This window comes from Gymnoscopelus microlampas (genome assembly GCF_963454915.1).
Source record: "Gymnoscopelus microlampas genome assembly, chromosome: 6".
Taxonomy (NCBI): domain Eukaryota; kingdom Metazoa; phylum Chordata; class Actinopteri; order Myctophiformes; family Myctophidae; genus Gymnoscopelus; species Gymnoscopelus microlampas.
In genome coordinates, this window is record NC_139943.1 from 34,532,604 (window position 1) to 34,538,684 (window position 6,081).

Below are 6,081 nucleotides of genomic sequence, written 5' to 3' on the forward strand. Positions count from 1 at the left end.
AAATAAGTGTTCACACATTGAAAACCACAGCGCACCCAAACATCACACAGGGGTTAATTCATAGTGTATGTTGAAACATACCTGTCAAGAACTTTGTGGACACAGTCCTTAACGTCCTTCCCTCTATAACGGGAAAGTTGAAGCACCTGTTGGAATAAGTCCATGAAAACTTTCACTGACATATCCCAGAGGAACGTAAAAAGTGTGCGAGTGCATCTTATGCTGTTCATTACTTCCAGACTCTTGAAAAGCCTACCAGGGTATTAAAAGCTTGGACATCACTGAGGACTTGCTCCTCTCTCTGGAAGTCCTCCATTCTCTCAACATGACTGGCCGCTGAAGAGGCAGGTTCTTTAGTGAATATTGATATGGTCAGGACTTTCTTCTGGTATACTGAAAAATAAGTAAGTGTACACAGAGACATGTTATAGACACCACCCTACAATGATACAAAACACTGATATAATTGAAGAGCAGTTTTTGTGTCCCGATAGGAGAGGAGACAGAGAGAACAGTAAAGGAAGAAAGGAGAGAATGGGCAGAAGAGAGAAGGGTTGCAAATTAAGTGTCCCCCAGTTTGTTGGGGGTCTTCATTGAAATAGCTCAGAACTTACCTTGTGCTGGCAATGGGAATGCCCATGTTGGCCTCTCAGTCACTGCATAGCACCTGTAATAAGAACAAAAGTACATTTTAGAAATTACAAAGTAATATTTTTGCATTGCTTTTGCATTGATTACTTGGGGCCTTTGGACAACTCACCATGCCTGACCGTGTCCCTGGATCTGTCATGTCTGGACCTGACCGTGTTCCTCGACCCATCACTGCGGTGGGACCTGTCATCATGTCTGGACCTGACAGAGTGCCTCCGAGCTGTTGCTGTACCTGGAGTCGTGGCTGGTCCTGATGCTGTGCCGGTATCCGACACTGTGTCTGGAGCCATCACTGTGCCTGATGGCTGGAGCCATCACTAAAGACTTAATACTTGGACATAATACTACTACAACACCATGTCACACTGAAAAAGACTACCCCTACTGGTTGGTCTTAGATGTTGACAATCACACATCTCCTCTGATACACATAGTTCAACACATTGAGCCTGTAACTACTTACTCATTGCTTGTGAATTAGGTATGGTAATGATTTCTTTAGTATGCACAACATGTAACACCTTGTACTGACTGTACTTAAAATGTGTTGGTGCAATGGAGAAAGTGAATACTCACGGGGTGTGGACATTTCTCTGCTCCGAGGTGCTACACTTGCATGGCGGGAGCCTGGAAAAGACAAAGAATGTTCTTAGATACCAAATACAAAAGGTGACTGCTTAAATGTGATTCATACTCACTGTGTGTAGACATCTCCCTGTGCCAAGACCCCTCAGCATGCTCCAACTCGACAGACATGGTGTCCACCACGAAATCCACCAGGCCATCCAGGGCTTGATTTTCAGAGTCTGAAACATAAAGGACCCCCTGCCACTGCAGCTCACATAAAATGCCGTAACTCGGGGGCTTGCCCCCCACAAACAATCCCTCCACACAACTAGGAACCAATCGCCGTTACAGCCCTCTTCTGTATACATGTGACCTACGGTCGCTTATCTCCCGACTAGGGAGTCTTACTGGTATTTCATAAATTGACATCAATACTCAACAAGCATTGAGTAACACATTGTTGTCCTGGCTGGACTGCAACTTCCTTGGTGCGATAGGAAAGGAGGGCACCTATACGGCTTATTAAAGCATTTGATTGTCATTTTTGACAATGGACTTATAAATTGATTATAGAAGAAAGTTACCCATAATGCTCCAAAACGTCATATAAAACATGAATGGTCTACAATGTGAGGCCCAGTTTCTGTTAACACATTTCATATTTAGAAGTTACTTGAGAAACATATGAACTCTACATCAGTCATCATCTTGTCTTTTAACAGGTTTCCTCTTCCCTCTTATCACCACATCCACATCCTCCTCTTCTTGGCTGGTCAGGTTGTAGTTGTCACATTCACAAGCTTTAACTAGAAGTTATACAATTCAACTGTAAACATTGATTCAACTATTTGTACTTGAATTATTGAGTAAATGATCCAAAAACCTGCCTGAAGTCATCTTTATCTTGACTAACTGGGACGTCAGCCAGTCCTCCTGGGGGTCCTTTCTCATCTTGTAAGTTGTGTTTGTTTGGCATTTGGCCATCTAATGGTTCCCTTACCCCTGTCGATCCAATTATTAGGAATTGTACCCTCTGTCTCCTTTCCATCCTCCAACCACACATCCCTGGCATACATGACCTGAAAAAGACAGCACAAACATGTTAGTGCAATATCAGAAAATAAATTATGTGAACCATAGTCAATAAATCACCGGGCAAGTGGTCATGTTAGTAGAGGGCAAAGAACTAGAGGCGGCCGGATTGAAAATGCTACGATTCTCATTAGAAGCAACATGGAGGGATGAGAACAGAAATGACTACATTTGAGTATAAGCCCAGGTTAGAAGGTTAGACGATAAAGCAAGAGAGGTGGATAAAGCGAGAGGTGAGGTAGAGATGGTTTATCTGAGGCGGAGGGAGAAGGATGCTGAAACGCAAGACAAATAGCAAATTTAGGGTGTGCTGAGAGAGACAAGCAGGTGATGATCGAGGAAGGTGCAGCCATGACGGGAACTAGCTGAAAGAAAAAGAAAATGTAACCTTTAATATTGCTGTTCCAGACCATGGCGAAAGGGTATGAGGACATAACCACCAACGTTTCTTGTGGGAGGCAAGCCACCTTGCGGAACAGATCCGTTTCACGCAGTAGTCCATCTTTCATCCTACCCTGACTTGGCTTCCATTTCCTTGCTTGTTCTTTCACTGAAGTCCTGATTGTTTTTCTGGATATATGATATGATTGACAGCCGCAGCAGTGCAGCCAGTCTCATCCCTGACATTGTTGTCTCCTATCAAGGGACCATAGATGACCCACCCCAATAGGGTCCTCACAGCATATGGTCGATCTGCCTGGCTGTTAACCACCTCCAAAAAGGTTCCAATAACTTTGAAGCATTTCTGCCAATCAGTAGGTCAACACCAGAGTCTATTTCTTGCAGTTTGATATGTTTCAAATAAGGCCATGGTGACAAGCCCTGTTGTTTTTGGAATATTGTGTTGTGAGACAGGCATGGTTTTATGAGTGAACACATTAGGGAGTTGTATGAAATCATTTTTGTCCAACTTGGCTATTTCCAAACCTGAGATATGGTGACTGGTCTCAGGCTTCACTTGGTTCATTGTGCGGAGAAGAATATTTGTTTTTTGTCCGGTAATGTTTAGCCTTCTCATTAAGTTTTCAGTGCAGAATGTGGATGTGCTTCCATGGTCCAAAAATGCATATGTTTGCAACACTGTCTCCCTGTGGCTCTTCACTTGAACGGGTACTATGGAGAAGATGGAGGTTTCATCACCGGCCCCAATATGACCACATGTGTGAGGTGAGACGACAGCATTGTTTCCTATTGATTTCTTTTCCGTTTCTTCTTCTAGTCTATGTAAAGGGCTTTTATATAAAACTAAAAGGAAAATAAAATAATTGATTAATTGAAACAAAAATAAAAACAACAAATTAACAATGCAACAAAATAATAAGAAATATAAATACATTAATAATCACATGTTGAATACAGTATTAGTAAGTGGCTATGTGCACATGCCTGCGCACGTGACGTCATAAAATACAGTACCCTTAGTTCAAAAATCCACAGCTCACCACTGGTTTCTTCAATGTGGAGTATATCAGGATGGTTTTGTTCACACGTATCACAGGTTAAACGACTTGTGCAGTCTCTGCTTAAGTGTCCTCTTTTCAAACAGCCAAAAACAGACTCCCTTTTCCTTTAAGTAGTGCATCTTCTCTCTGTGTCTTCTCTATTTCATCTGTGGACACCGCTCCAATGTGTGACCACTTTTATTGCAGAAAAGACAATCATTATGATAGCTGATGAATACACTTCTTTCCACTCCATTTGACTGCACTGCCGTTTCTATGGGTGTTACTGTTGTGGCAAAACTGCTTCTTGGAATGTCTCTTGTGTCTCTTGGTTTGATGATGGTTGAGGTTTTGACAGTTGTAGTTTGCTTAGCATCTTGTATGTTTCCAAACAGTGGGTCAGACAGTATTTTTTACCTGTCTCTCTATGAATTGTACAAGGTCAGAAAGCTTAGCACGATGTCCATGCCTCTCCTGTAGCTTGCATGCCTTGTTCCTCCAGGTTTATCCGAGCTTGTATGGATGGCCTTTTGTATATTGTTCAAAGTAATGTAAGCAGTCACTGTAATCGTCAGTCTTTTTCTCCACTCCTCTCTCAAATGCCCTGATAAACATTTCATATTGCAATGGGTCACCATCATAAACTGGAATGTCTCTTGGTGGTAAAGTGGAATACAGATTTTGCTTAACCAGTAAAGCAGTTTTTTCATTCTGTCTTCGTAGCACATTACAAATATCACCTGCAGGGGGTGTAGTGTGAGTGACATGACCTTGAACATTCTTTTTCCCATGAAGCTGTACATTTTCAGTTTGCACATTTTGGTTTATTATATTTTCGGTTTGAACATTTTGCCTGGGGAGAGAGTATTGCATTAGAGGAGTCATGTAATGAGCTTTGGCAGATTTTTCATGAAGTGGTTGTTTTGGTCTCACAACCTGTGGCTGGGAGGGAGGCTTTGTGGTTTCCATTGTTTCCTTTTTAGGTAGGTAGGTATGTATTTGCATTTGGGTTGAATGGGGTTGTTTCCTTTGGAGCAGCAGCTCCTTTCTTTGAGTTTGTCCCACTTGACACTCTTGATGAGTTCCTTGGCCCATGGTTTCTAGTACATGGGCCTTTGCATTTGCTGCTTCCAGCTGAGTCTCCATTTCCAGTTGCTCCTTTTGCATTCTGAGTTGTCCCTGTTATGCTTCAATTTCATATTTTTGTGTAAGCCAGCCACCTGTTCCATGAGAGCAGCCTTTTCAGCCTGAGCTATGATGAGCAGATGAAGTTGAAGATAATTTTGATGGAGTGGATTTGTGTGTGGATTTTGATACATTTGATATACTGTCATGGGGTCCAATGTCATCAGAATGTACAGCACTCCACATTTCACTTTCAGCAGTGACCGGTGTTTGTGGCTCCTTTTCAACAGTGACATGTATTGGTAGTTCCTTCTGAATAATGACATGCATTTGCTGTTTCACCTCTGATAGCCACAGGTGTACATCCTGTACAAAACCTTCCAGAATATACATTTTTGGTTGAAACCATGAATTTTGCCTTGCAATTTCCTCCTCAGGTAATGGCAAAACCACCAATGATGAATGACTTTCCCTTGCTTCATCACACAGTTTGATTAATCTGAAGGTCACTGCAAATCAACAGCGAGACAAAATTAAACATATTACAAACATAAACAAACAGATAATACATATATTACAATATATTAAAAGCAGAAGTGATACTTAGGCGTCTTCCTTCTTGCGTGTATCATCATCAGATGTCCAGCTCAATGACGTGCAGCCACTCCCTCGTCTCAGGTCCCACATCAAAGAGACCGGCCTCCGATGGTGGCCTGTACAGGACACAGAGGTGATTATGTGATAGGCAGTCTGCATAAGCATACTGTGCAGTCTGTCAGGCCCAAACTGTGGGAGTAGTAGCGCGGCAAAATAAACTTTATCTTGAAAGAAAGAAGAAGAAACCCGGAAGATCTATAGTCTACTATAGTCAACACTAAATCGCGCACACATACACACTTTGGTAGGGGTTTGGATTGTGTCGTTACCTTGCCATGATGTAACTCGAAAGGTCACTGAAAATCAACAGAGAGACAAAATGAAACATATATTAAAAACATAAACAAACAGATAATACATATATTACAATATATTAAAAACTGAAGTGATACGCAGGCGTTTTCCTTCTTTCGTGTGTCATCATCAGATGTCCAGCTCAATGACGTGCAGCCACGCCCTCGTCTCAGGTCCCACATCAAAGAGACCGGCCTCCGATGGTGGCCTGTACAGGACACAGAGGCTGTGCAGTCTGTCAGGCCCAAACTGT

The 6,081-nt window shown here is 42.3% G+C and overlaps 1 long non-coding RNA gene across 1 annotated transcript; it reads right to left on the reverse strand.

Annotated features, from left to right (window-relative positions):
• Positions 1–294: 294 nt before the first annotated feature.
• LOC311047619 lies at positions 295–1,263 on the reverse strand. Its single transcript, XR_014601025.1, has 4 exons — positions 1,228–1,263; positions 761–956; positions 615–667; positions 295–393 (listed from the first exon to the last, which is right to left on the reverse strand). It is a non-coding gene; the product is annotated as an uncharacterized lncRNA (long non-coding RNA).
• Positions 1,264–6,081: the final 4,818 nt, after the last annotated feature.